The following is a 15280-nucleotide window of genomic DNA, read 5'->3' as shown; positions in this document are numbered from 1 at the left end:
TTTTAACGCGTACCCTTAATTAATTAAAGAACTGAAACACCTAATGTGTACTGAAAATCCAATTAATAAATATAAATTGATAAATTAGACCGGGATAGCCTGGTAGGTAGGGTGCCGGCCCATGTCCGAGAGTTCGTGGGTTCGAACCACGCCGGCCGAAGACTCCCCGTGCAGTAAATGGTGACTGATGCACATTAAATCTGTCGAGTCGCAAAGTCCTCTATGTTCCCATAACAAATCAATACCTCTGGGGGTACTGGATTGGAGATCGATCGTTCTCTGATTCAGGTTAAAATTACGATCTGTGGATGAATGAATGGATTTATGAATGGGTACTCCCTATAAAACGGGCTGTGACGTGTGTGTGGCTGAATACGAATTATGTGCCATAGGATGGCGCCACTGAAAGAACAAGAAACGCACACTCTGCCTTAAATTTACTCGGCTTCACCCAACAGGCTTGTCCGTGTGATAAGTGGCATTAGAAACAACAACAAATTGATAAATTAATTCACGAAATATAAATTTTCTACAGATTGACTACATAGTTCATATGCTCTTGCTTATAAAAAAACCCTTTGATTCCTTTTGCTAACTATGATTTTAATTATTTGAACCTTCTCTTTCATTAATATAATAAATTTTTGCCTCATACTAATGTAATCCCTATATTTTAATGAATAAAACTATTGTAAGTTATAGTCAGACTTCATATATTACACGTTAATTATATATTCTTAGACAACTATAACGAAGGTACAATTCCCTATAAGTCCCGCAGTTTGAATATGCGGTTTCATAATTTCATTAAATGTGTATCTTCTGAATTATAAATTTACATGTCTGCAAACTACAAACCCACCTTTCAAGAATTATCTTATGGCAAAATGAGGCTGTATTAGTTGAAGCTTTAAAACTATGACACAGTTACATTCATTTTCTGTATGAGTTACACACTTCTACGAACAATTTATTTCGTCTGTGTCTTTCATGTTGAGTTGTTAAAGCTTTCGTAATTGTTCTAAAAATTAGTAAGAATCAAAATGTTACAGAATTTGATACCTAATGTTCACTATGCCATATAATTCTGAGGCTCAGACGTGTAGAGATTAAAATTTAAATTGAGTAGTTATTTCTTTTAATAAGTCGACTATTTAGTTTGGGAAGCTCCAGTTTAGAAAAGGAAATTTTTGAATTTAGAAATTTAAAATTACTTTTTGCCTTTTAGTGCTAATCCAGAAAGGTAAAATGTTGGGAAAAAAGCTTTTCTGGTACTTTAATAATCCGCAATTATTATTAAAGAAAATTGAGTAAAATGCCCAAATTTCAATTGACAACTCGGATTACAAACTTATATAAGATATCATGGTGTTAGACAGCATAAAATGGCAAAGAATTTGATATAAATTAGGAGAAAACGTTTTTGTGTTACTAATGTAGTAATTTTTTACTAATGCAGTCAGAGCCGGATTATACCTTTCGTAGGCCCTAGGCATAGCCGTTTCTGGGCCCTCCCCTCCTTCCCCCACTACTCCCCTCTTTTCAAAATATATGCTAAAATTTTCTTGCATATTTTTTTTTTGCATTTTTATTAATATGGATTTTAATTTACAAATTTGTTTATCGAACTTTATCTGAAATACCGACATACTGCCGATAATGCAGTTGATATCGATAATGCCATTATGGTTAGTTCGATCGATAACTATGTAAACACTTCACGTCAACAATACAACATCACAGCAGCAAAGAAAACAGTGAAATTGATACTGAGATTAATCACAAGAAATATTAATAAATCGCAAGAAAGTAATATACTAGATCATAAGATTCTGCAAAATAATTTATTACCGAAAAATATTATATTTTTATTTGTATCTTCATAATTTTGTACAAAATACACTTGTTGTTTTTAAAGCTAAATTATTTTTGTCAACAAATTTTTTTCTCCCAAGTTTTTCATAGACCTCTGAATTTCGTAGGCCCTAGGGACGTGCCTAGTGTGCCTATAGGTTAATCCGGCCCTGAATGCAGTAGAGGGTAGCAATACGCTACCCGCTTCAGCAATTAAGATATCCAAGCACAGATCAATAACTTACATGACAAATTTATATATTTGTATTAGATAATATACACTAATGTAAGAAATTAAGAGAATTTGCAAAGTTGGTCGATTATCTCTAGAACTACTTGACCGATTTTAACGAAATTTGATACGTACGTACATTGATACAATACAAAACAAATAACCTTAAAAAATTGTAATACACTAATATGATCGGGCATAACACTCGTTGGAGTTGGAAGATATGAAATTGCCACAGAACAATTCAGGACAGTTGCCACAGGAAAAGATAAACTGACTTTTTTCAAGTATGAATCACGCTACAAGGCCTGTATATCTGTAAGAGGGGACCATACCCCCAATTAACCCTTTTTTTTTGTTTATCCTGCAACCACTGTTTCATATCTTCCGACTCCAACAAGTGTTACGCACGATCATGCGTGCGTACAGTTGCTGACGTATATATAATGACGTTGCATAATTTGAAGAAGATTTTATCTCGTAATTTTCGTGACCAAAAACCTAGATAACAAACTTATATATTGGAATTTGACAATATATTAGAGATATAGTTAATGGAGAATTGGATAATGGAATAATGTAATTGCATAAGGTATTAGCTTGAAGAAGATTTTTCTTGTACATTCTGTTAATTCTAACTAAATTAAGGGGACATTTATGACATGAATAAATTTGAATCAATAACTAGGAAATTTTTTGAAAAAATTTAGGATAAATGTATGTTTTGTTTTCATTTTACTTAGAAACTTTTATTTGCTCGATTTCTTAACTATTAAGAAATTTAATGCAATGAAACAAAATTAAAAGTAAATTTTTCAAAGAATTTCTTTTTTTAGAAAATTAGCTACTTTTAGTTTGTGAAAGATTTTCTAAAACAGAACAAAAAAATAAAAAAATGATTTTAAAATGGTCTTTTTATTTCGAAAAATTCATGCAGTAGGATAAAAAATTTTAAAGAAGATAGAATTTGACGCATTTAAGGAAGCTCTAACTATCCTAACTATTCGTGTTATATTAGTGAAAAAACTTACTCTAAGACTTGGAAATATAAAAAAAAAGTATTATCTTTCTTATAGCATTAAAAATTTTAAAAAATATAAAAAAACTACTTCAAATACATTTGTACTTTTTAAAATTTATAATGCAGTTATTTAAATTCGTATGAAAATAAACAGCTACAAAAATTTAGAATTTTCTTTTATAGAATCCATGCAAAAGTGTTTAAGGCGGAAACTCAACACAAATTACTTTATTCTCCATACTTTTTTTTCCCTAGCAATACAAACTAGACAAAAAAATTACTTTTTTACCTACAAAAGCTGGCATAAAACATTTGATTAGTTTTTTTTCCCATTATCCTTACGGAAAACAATTTTCGGTTAGTTTAAAATGTGTTTATTTTTTTAAAAGAAAATCCAAGTAGACTCAGCCATTTTTCCATAGCCTCACTCTTGCAATTATGTTTTGTTTGTATTAAACGCATACATATCAAGTATTAATTTTTTTCCAAAATTGTTAAAAATATCTTTTTTTTTAATGTCTGTAAGCAACAATGTTTGGTACAAAAACTATTTAAACATTTTATACGTGTTGTTACATTGTTACGACTAAGAAATTTGAATTGATGAAAAAATAACATTCAAGGAAGTTGTATTAAAGATGTGCATTTTCAATTCAAAAGCTTATTCTATTTTTTATCAGTTTGCTTTTGAAAATATTGAAGAAATGTTGCATTAAAGTTATTTTTTACTGGGGCTTCTTTGAGCGAAAGGTATTTAAAAATCGGATAAATGTGTAGTTTTATTAAGGTTAGCTTCGGTTTTAAGTGTTAAATAAACGCATAAGTGTTTAATATTATGCCTATTACAAAAATCAAGTGCATAACATGCCCCTATTTCTGAGAGCCGGAAACATGTCAACTGTTATTTCTATTTTTTATATTTTTGAAGGGAATGTAATTTTTAATCTAATACTATCTTACCGTTTAAAGGTGAAAAGATCATTTAGAAACACAGCAGCAGAAGTTCTTGAAACGGATTTATACCCTCCTCTCTCTCAAACCTACAGTTTGTCTAAAATTAGAACTCCTCCAGACATTCGTCTGGACCTGTGGCTGTGACTATGGCAACGAGGTTTGACTATTTCAAGTAGGGGTGCGGAGTCCCAGTTTTTGAGTGGTTTCGGGTCGGATCGGCGACAGAAAGGGAATCTCTTCGGAGTATTGTGTTTGTCCTAGAGTGAAGCGACCCTCTTTAAAATGCGGCATTCTTGTTTCCATAGCACCAGATGGCCTCAGACTTTGTGGCGGGAGGAGATTTTAGCTTAGAAAAGCTATATACTTTGGTTAGGGAGGAGATGAAAAGTTTTCTCCTTTTACTTATTGTTGGTGTGCTCTGCATTTTTACACTATTGTTAAATTGTGCTATTGATAAAGATATTTCCTAGGGAATACATTTATATCATCTATGTTGATTAAGTCTGCCAACACGTTTTGGCATAAAAAGAAACAACAAAACGACAGTTGGCAGGAGGCAACGTTCCCAGCCCTGCACGTCGAGTTGTCTATCGACCGATTCGCATTGCTTCTTAAGCGCACGTGCTTGATCGTCGTACATATGATGTCTTGCTAAATCTGAGCATGTTGCTCATTCTGTTAATTGTTTTTCGGATAGCATACAGCACCGAGCAGTTCCCTGCGTCAGTCACGTGCTTGAAGAGCTGGACTTTTTCTCCTTTCCATATTGTTTAGGTTTAATAACGTAAAGCACCTGGAAGGGTTATAGGTATAATTCAAAATAAAAAAGCTACGTTCCAAAAAGCAAAATCAATGGAGAAAATGTACTTTTTTGTTATGGAGAACTGTAAAAATCATCATACAATTACTGACACCAACATTTCTCGATTTTAGTAGTAGGTACTACTGGCATTATGGATATTTATGCAGTTTTAATACGTACCAAACATACTCTTATATAGGTAGGAAGAATTTTATGAGTAAATTCCTCACCGATCACAGCTGCTCTTATACTGAGCATTTATTATGATAGATACTGCGGAAATAGGTATATTAAGATTCCTCCAAAGTATAAGTATAAGAGAGTGTTATTTGATTGTGAATTTCCCCTTTTCCTTTTAAAACATCTTCTATTTTATGTTATTTATAATTATCTAATTTTTATTTAATTATATATGCATGATGAATATGATGAAAAGTTGTAAAATCATAAGAAATTAAAAAAAGTAAAGCGACATTTTGATTGAAACCAAATAATTTCTACTGCAAAATTTTTTTAAACTTTTTAAATTTATTGTGCTGTTTCTGGAGGCATTCTTTCCTTTTTAAAATATTATATTTCCTTTTATATTCCTTAAACAACACACTATAGTGTAACATTGTTTGATACATAAATTTTAAAAACATTTTCAGATATTTTGTTACGCTAATGAGTTACTGCGAACATCAACACCTCGGGGGAGAAAAGTTTAAAATATTCAACAAGAAAGTTCGTTTATAGTTTGCTAGACTGCTTATATTTTTAATAACAGTATAGTTTGCAAATTTTTATTTTCACTTCAAACTTGATTTTTTAAACTTTAAAACTTCGTCAACTAACTTTACTTTAAGATCTACGTAAAACTAAACTTTAAGATCGTCATGTTGTAAAATCGTTCAAATAAACTATAATTGAATTACCAGATAATTCCATGCCAAAGATATCTTTCAGTAATTATTTATTATTTTATTTAAGAATAAATGTATAATAATAACTATAATAAATTTAATTATATAATAAAAAAATAATTACGTTTAATAAAACGTATTTATTTAAACTGCTTAATTATTCAAATAATGCAATTATATTGTTCATCCCCAAAAATTTAGTTAAAAATTATGGTCTCTACCTATTTACCTCATTTAGTAAATATACAGGGATTGAATTACTCAAGAACTGCAGATAGCTAAGAATACTTTAATAATTAAATTAACTTTTAAACAAATTAGGGATGGAAATGCCAAGCACAACAAATGTATCTAATTTTTCATCAATTGAATTTTCTTTGCTTCATTCTTCATCAATACAATCTTAGAATTCTAAGCCATTTTGTTACAAAATTTATTGTTACAGTGAGAGAGGCGAATTCGAAATTTGATTTAATTAAATAGGGAATAACGTAAAGTGTAGCGTAAATATTTCAGATATTTAAGATTCCAAGTGATTCTCACGTTAACGAGAATTTCCTATTTCAGATAATTAATAATGAATAATCTCAAATTTATCGAATTAATAATTTATTGACTTGTTGCGATTTCAAAGCATTGAATGTTTTCATTAATTACATTCATTAAAATGTATTATGATTGTCATACTGTAAACATGTCTAGATCAAATCACTGTATTAAGTATCGATACTCTGCATCGTTCGTAAAATTAATTTACAGTTAAATCTATTTTACCGTGAATTTTTCATTGTAATTTTTACAGTAATATTTATTTATTTAAAATAGTGATTAATAATGTAGTGATTTTACAGTAACTATTACTGCAAAAATGATGGTTTAATATATTCTTTGTTCCATAACTTGGTCCGATGAAAATGGATCTTATGGTCAAAATTACCGGCACCCGGATTGCCGGTACTATTTACCGTATTTCACCGGTACTTTTTACCGTAATAAACCATCATTTGATTTGAAATTTTTACATGGAGTTTTATTTTATTTATTTCATTTAAATATTATTATATTTAATTTAACTATACACTATGCTAAATGTTCCAAAAATACATACATTATAATAATTTTACAAAACGATTGCTGAAAAGAACTGTTTTACATGAAAAGTCATTATAATGTAAAGAAAACAAGATTATTTTTTAATCAATATGTCAATTTTAATAGCGATAAAAAATGGCATAGATTAAAAACGTGTTATTTCGGGTTTCATGTCAATGCTTTTCTATCCCATTTCTATCTCTCATTAATTCTTTTGTTCCTCTCCTTTCATTTTGTTATAATTAATGAATTTTAACTTAACTTTAATGATTAATAATTAATGATTAATAATAATTTAATTAATGATTAATAATTTAACTTTTTACAAGGCTTTTTTTCCGAAAAATGCAAAATATGTTCAAAAACTTCGATAAAACAGTACATTTTAGCAAACAGTACAATTATTATCATAGTTTTTTTTTTAAAATTTATTCTTTAAAAACATGCATCATTATTTTATTTATAATAAAAATGTAAAACATAACTCTTCAGATTAAATAATAAAAAAAATTATCATTTGTGTTATCTCTCTTTTTCTAGCAAAAAAATGTAAAAAAAAAGTGTTTACAAAAATTTATAATTATATTTTACCAACAAAAAAATCACACTGAAACTTTTATTACGTGGAAAAAAATATTTTATTTATAGGTTCTTTAAATTATAACATGATGTAGTAATTTCGTTTTGCGTATTTCATTTTATAACCGTCATGACCGACTGATGACCAGATTTTGAGTTTACGACAACATGTGTTCAACTCTATAACCTTGTAATTTTGAACCCGATCCAGAAGACAAGTGAACACCTGGATCAACTATAGATAGAAATTTACCTTCATGGACGACTTTTTGATAGCATTAACCTGCATTTGCGTTGCATGAAAAGGAAAGTCACGGGAGCCTCCATTGGTCATCCTGAGAGCAAGGAGACTCTAACCCATGATCTATCAACCACTGAGGACATTTTTCATCAGCACTGTGATTGGTTCAAGCCAAGGGTTGAATTCGTATCGATCAGTCATCACTGGTTTTCGAACCTCACTGGGAGGCAACCCCACTATCCCCTGGGCCACCAAGGCTCTTTTTTTAAGTATTTTAGGAGATAAAAAACTGATATTCATATAATTAGTGAAATCATACACTTCAAATTTGTATTTTGTGTGATTGCCTTTGTTTTAAACGCATGTGATGGAAATATTTTAACATGAAATACTTAATATTTCTTTTAAATTTAAGTAGATAAAAAATGAAAGTTTAAAAATATTTAAGAAGGATTTTTATCTTCTTAATAGTTATCTATATCAGCTATAATGAAGTACGTACCCACGTTCTTTATCTTTAATAGCTTTTAATAAAGAAATTTATAGAGACTTTTCAAAACTTAATGATCATTAACTTCATGTAGTTAGTATGAGTTTCTCAACTTAAATAACTTTATAATGAAACGAAATTCAGAGAAATCTAACAAGATTTCGAATTACTCATAAATTTCTGAATAATTCTTATAAATGCTCACTAGCTTTTAAATAATAATATCAGATAATAAGAAGCATACAGTCGAGTTGAGTTTAAATAGATTTAACAGCTAAATAAGTTTATAAAAGCGTAATTAAATTTTAATGTTTTTATTAACTTTTAAATAAGAAATATTGATTAACTTTAAAACACATGTAATTTAAAAAAGTATTTACAAAATTTGTAATCCTTTTTAACAAGCCAATTTTTCTTCTTTTGAAATGAAAGCCATTTTTGAAACTTAAATTTAGAATCTTACTTTTCTAGAATTTCAAACGTAAAAAAAATTTTTATTCCTAAAAATATTGGAGCAATTTCTTTTTTGATTTGTCAAGACCAATGAATCGCAAAAAAACGAAAAGGAAAGCCGACTTTTCTTCTTGACTTGTCAATAGGGGAAGCTCTAAATATAGAATGTTCTTTTCTTTCAACTGAAATGTTCAGGTGGAAAAATCAGAGCTAAATTTCTTTCTTTTTTCTATTCCTAAGATAACAGAGTTCTTGCAATTATATTTAAATGACAAACATGTTATATCCTTTAGATTTTACGGGGTTTCAGATTCAATATTTTAAAGAGACTTTTTGCTTCAAATTTTATTCTGAAGCAACAAAAATTCATCCTTCTAGTTATACCTTTTTTAATAGTCTAGACTTTACAAATTGTAAAGTGAAATTCACCATAAATCTCGCATCATTAGTTTTTCAAAAATAGCATTGGCTTATATTTAAACTAATTTTAAATATAGCAAAAAAGTTCTCTAAATAATTATGCTTTTAATTTTTAGTTGGTGTACTTTAACTAAAAGGAATATAAAGATGACATAAAATAAATTATTTGTATACTTAAATAATAATGTCATTATAAAGTACATAAATTACTTCATAAAATTTATAATAGCTTCACGATCTGCGCAATTTATCCACCTTTATACACGATGTAAAATTGTATGATTTAATTAAAAGAAATATATAATTGACCATAAAGTTAAATTTATATTTTAATAATGCTGCGTATGAAAATTATAGAATTGTCTTTCGATATTCTATATAACTAAACAGTTGACACAATACAGAATCTTTAAATATATCCATAAAATAAAAAGGCAAGCAAATGTATGAAGACTATTTTAAAGCTATTAAAACATTTATTAAGAAACTTTCTGGCTAAAATAATTACTAAATATAAGTTATTTGTGTGCACATTAGGATGCAAAGTATTAAAGTTTTCGTTCCAAATAAATTTTTTTCTTGTAAAATAGTTTAAAGAGTTAAAAAGAAATATCAAAACGGATTAAATATACATCGTGTAAGTATAGTATTTTTACTTCTTTATCTCTTTGGGTAGCTAAACTGTATTTGTATTCAGCTAAAAATAAAGATGGAAATTACAAAGAGATTTTAAACTATTCAATCTTTTAATCGTTAACTACTTAAATATCAGGGTAAAGTCATAGCATTTAATAATTTTAATTTTCAGGAGATAAACAGAAAAGAGAATATTACAAAATTAAAATGTAAAACTGAGTTTAAAATGGCAAAAATAAGTAAGACCCATAATGAAAATGAATGAAAAAAATGGGAAATGTCTAGATATATTTAATTTAAACTTATGAAATAATATTTATCTGTGTTATCAAGTTATTTCTACAACACACACATTCAATATTTATAGTACAATTATCGTACTATTTATGAAGAACAATAACCTGTATTTATACATTTTTTTATGTCTTAACATGTTAAATTTATCTACAAAATTTTTTAATTTTCGTAAAACTTAAAGCAAATGTTATGCAGCAAAAAAGTTAATGTTTTTCACCTTATTTGTCATTTTTTCTGACATGTATACGTTTGTTTATGTTCAAAACTACAAGAATTTGGTACACTTTATCGTGTGTAACATACCATATCCTGCATTTGCTTAATTTGTTTAATTTTTAATGGGAAAGATAACGCTACTAGAAGTTGTTCTTCAATTTTTATTTTTTATAAAGAAATGAAATTCTATTTTGGTTTTCCGAACTGTTAAGAAATGTATATTTTTGCCCTCTCATATTAAAAACTGAGCAAAAAGATATTTAATCACAGATTATTTACAGTATTACTTCATTTTGGATAAAAATAGCATTCGGTAAAATAAATTGTTCTATTGTGTCTACTATACCACACTGAGAAACAAAGTATGGTAAAAACTACCAGAATATTGTAAAATTTGCCATGTTTCTGACTCTTTGGTAAGGGAACACCAATAAGCTCGGTCATGTAATTAGTGTTAGTTGGGTCATGTAATTAGTGTCAACTATACCATACTGAGAAACAAAGTACGGTTGAAACTACCAGAATATTGTAAGATTTGACATGTTTCTGACTCTTTGGTAAGGGAACACCAATAAGCTCGGTCATGTAATTAGTGTTAGTTGGTTCATGTAATTAGTGTCAACTATACCATACTGAGAAATAAAGTACGGTTGAAACTACCAGAATATTGTAAGATTTGATATGTTTCTGACTCTTTGGTAAGGGAACACCAATAAGCTCGGTCATGTAATTAGTGTTAGTTGGTTCATGTAATTAGTGTAGTAATTAGTGTCAACTATACCATACTGAGAAACAAAGTACGGTTGAAACTACCAGAATATTGTAAGATTTGACATGTTTCTGACTCTTTGGTAAGGGAACACCAATAAGCTCGGTCATGTAATTAGTGTTAGTTGGTTCATGTAATTATAGTGTAGTAATTAGTGTCAACTATATCATACTGAGAAACAAAGTATGGTTAAAACTACCAGAATATTGTAAAATTTGCCATGTTTCTGACTCTTTGGTAAGGCAACACCAATAAGCTCGGTCATTTTTACAGAAGCTCTTTGATAACGATCTTGAAGAAAAAAAATACGGTTTCATACAATGCTACAAAAGTAACTTATTCAGTTAAATTCACTTTTCGATTTTGTATTTTTTGCTAAATATGAGTCTATAAGAACAATAATTTCAAAAACCAAAATTTCCGTCAAACCATTACTAAGTGAACATTAAATTACCAAATGTGTAGTACGGTATGCTTTGGTTTTATTAACCAGAATTATGTTTTTTTTAATCATAAATGATTTTGCCATACAGTATCGTAATTTAACCAGATTTTTCCCCATTTACTCATTGAAACTGAATTTACTGAAATTTAATTAGTATCGTAATTAAACAAAGTGTCATAATTAACTATTTCCTAATAATCATGTTCCCATTAGATTCCAATCTTTTAGGATAAATTCAGTTGAAAATTTCATATATTTTCTCCAACCTTTCATAAAATATTATGCGCTATACATCAACCTACATGACATCAATATGGCAGATCTGATGCATAATTTATGAAATAGAATGTCAACAAATATAATTCAAATATTTGATCTTCAGCTTATTTTCCGCATTTAAAGGAATTCGGTGACAGGCTACGTCACAAAAACTCTATCATCAAATATCAAAATTTAATGCTGAACTGACGCATCTATTACATATGGAAGTAAGTATACCATTGATCAAAAATATTTATTTTTGTGTCCAAAGTGAAATACTTCAAAAATGATTACAAATATTTACTTGTGTGTATTTTTCACGTATTATTTTGCTTTGGTGAGCAAAAGGATTTGATTTAATATGAGATTTTAAGCCATTAAATTTTCTCAAAAGTACGGAATATAAGCTGAACTATTTTCTATTTATAATTTTACGTGTAGGTTCTTATTTAAAGTATATATATATATATATATATATATATATATATATATATATATATATATATATATATATACACCGAAGAGCCATTACATTATGGCCACCCTCCATCGGAAACAATGGGCTCGCACAGGTTTCCATGGTTTCTCGCCCAGGAACAATGTTTTCATGGGGCACATTAGGATCCATAATTTTCATAGAGCAATCCCTGACGCCTGCAAGCTAGAACATAGATAGAACATAGTTGCAGACCAGGTTCACCCATTCGAGGAACATTCCAGTGACTTTCAAGTCATGTCTTGGCCCCCAAATTCACCTGACCTTAATCCAATAGAACATTTGTGGTCCTACTTGGAAAACCACGCTACCCCACGAAAATCACTTGCTGCCACGCTACTCCCTCGCAATGCGATGGAATTGCAGGACCAGTGGGCGAGCTCTTGGTACCAGATACCTCAGACTACCTATCAGCACCTTGTAGAATCAATGCCACGGCGGGTGCTAGCAGTTTTGATGGATAAAGATGGTCCTACATGTTATTAGCAGGGTGGTCATAATGTAATGACTCTTCGGTATATATATATATATATATATATATATATATATATATGTAAAGGGAGATATTATTTCGCAAAAATGTATTTTTCTCGAAAGCTTTATTTTTGAATGCAACAATAGTAATAGATTTTGGTGTTTGTGTGAATATGTATTTAGCAACTCTAAACACAATAAACTGTTTACTTAATATTAGGAATGAATATATTATTTAATAATAACTTTAAAAGTTTTAGATTTCATGTTTAGATTCAAAGTTTTAAATTTCAATTTTAAAATTTTTGTTTCATCATATCTCTTAATAATATCCTTTTTTTAAAAAAAAACGTAAGCACCAAGATTTGAAATAAAGCAACAGCCTCATACATTAAACAATATACTCAATAATTCCAGAATACAATTTTACTCTTTCTTCTAATTTTTGTCTTATTTAAGAATAATGTGACTTTTTTATGTTTAAAAAACATACATAATTTAATAAAAATTAGTTTAAATCTTAAAACAAAATATAGATTGTAAGCCAACATATAAAATAGAGAATTTAATATTCCATAAATGCATAATTGTGGAATATTATTATACTTTGTTTAATTCCCTCTTAGAAAACTAAAATATGCGTTTTGAAATAAAATACAGTTGCGATCACAACTATTCACTTAAGCAGCAAGTACTGTCAAGATTATCCTACTTGAAGTAAAGTAATTGTTAGCTGTAAAGCTATTGTTTTCCTTTTCTCTATACTGTTATAATAAGACACCTTGTTTAAAACAATGAGGTAAAAGATAAACAGCTAAGAAGGTATTGTTAATTAAGTTAAGTAAGGAAAAGTCTTATTCATTGCCTTATCTTTACAATAGTCAGAGCAGAAAGCGTTGCCTTAGATCACTTGATTAGATAAAAGAGATTAGCCAATGACAGTGTTGTTTTAAGACAATACAGAAAATCATTATTTTGGGACAAAATACTTTCTAACTCTTCATCTGAAGTTCTTGGAAATAAAATAATGCTTGAAAAATAATATGTGCAGAAAACTTTTGTATGTTGTTCAGTATTTATTAGTTATGTGAAAAAATTATGCATATACATAATTAAAATGAGCATAATAATTTATACATAATAAAGCGTATGCATAATTAGTATAGCTCGTTCACCAGGAGTTGGCACTTGGCTCCGCCTTCATCACGTGGTATGCGACGATACTATTTCGCTATTTTTGGGAGAAGGTTGAGAGCAATCCTGAACAATCTTGCTATTTGGCGATCGTTTGGCAAAAATATTTATTTCGCAAACTTTATGTGCATTTTTTTAACAATAAATATTTCATAAATTTGATGATATTTTGCACCATTTTTTATGATATTTCTTTCTTTTGAGTGAATACTTTGTCCTTTATGAGTCATTTCGCTGGGAGTACAGCAGTTTTTAAATTTAAACTACATTTAATTAGCTAGTGTAACAAAATGTATAATAGTAAATGATAAAACAAAGTAAGTGACTGAAAAAGAATTCACTTTTCGTGTTTGGCGCAAATTAAGGGTTGTCTCAATTTCAACAACGGAGATGTTTCTCTTCTAACTCCCGCGCTGAAATGAACTCTGCGTCCCAGGAGGTGGAGCCAAGTCTCAACTTCTGGTGAACGAACTATATACATGCATCAAACTGTCCGGAAAAGTAGGAAATTATTACATGATTAATGAAAGCCTACTCTGTAAGAAAAATACCGGATCTAAACATGGTAAAAAATACAGCAACTCAGGATGACGCTACTTTTCCCCAGGAGTTTTAAAAGCATTTATACAGTAGGATATTATAGAGGATTATTTTTAAATGCCACTGATGCTCATTTTTAACATGAAACCACTGATTACATTAACTGAACATTAACTGAGCTCCACATTACATGAAATTCGTAAAGTGAGCACCCTTATGTCAACATTATACCTATTGTGATTTTTCAATGTTTCAGGCGAAACAAATAATTATTATTATTATTTTTTTCAATTTTCAGCGAATATTTTTATACAAATATGGGTAATTTCTAACAATGTGTTGCTCACTTTTTAAAACGAAATTAGTTTCAAATAAAATCCTCTCTGCAAAAAACTGTGAAAGAATCGCAATCTGTCTTCCAACTTTTTAGCAAAACATGCTGAGGGTTTCAAGTGCTATGGACGAAAAGAATTCTTTTTATGAATTTTAAAAAATATTTCTTAACAAATATGTTTTTTTCGAGTAAATAGATTTTTCGTTTTAGCATTAAACCAGATTTAATGAATTCACAAAATGTCCACCCTTATACTATAGATATACATGTTCTAAACTAAGCGTGATTTGGGTTAAACAAGCTCTTTTTTTAAAAAAAATCTACTAGCATGTCTTGCATTTGGTCAATAAACATGCAGTAAAACTATTCGTTACCATGTAAAGGAAGCTATTTCTATAAACATGTCTTGCGTTTTTTTAAATTTCTATAAATATATCTTGCGTTTTTTAAATTTCTTTAAACATATCTTGCATTTTTTAATTTTCTTTAAACATATCTTGCGCCGAAATCTGCGTAAGTGTGCGTTTTCAGAAAAATTAATGCTAATTTTTTAATGTGAAACCAATTTCAATTTA

This window comes from Parasteatoda tepidariorum, chromosome 4 (genome assembly GCF_982258835.1).
Source record: "Parasteatoda tepidariorum strain Cologne lab strain chromosome 4, Ptep-v5.0, whole genome shotgun sequence".
NCBI classification, from domain to species: domain Eukaryota; kingdom Metazoa; phylum Arthropoda; class Arachnida; order Araneae; family Theridiidae; genus Parasteatoda; species Parasteatoda tepidariorum.
This window is presented reverse-complemented; position numbering follows the sequence as displayed.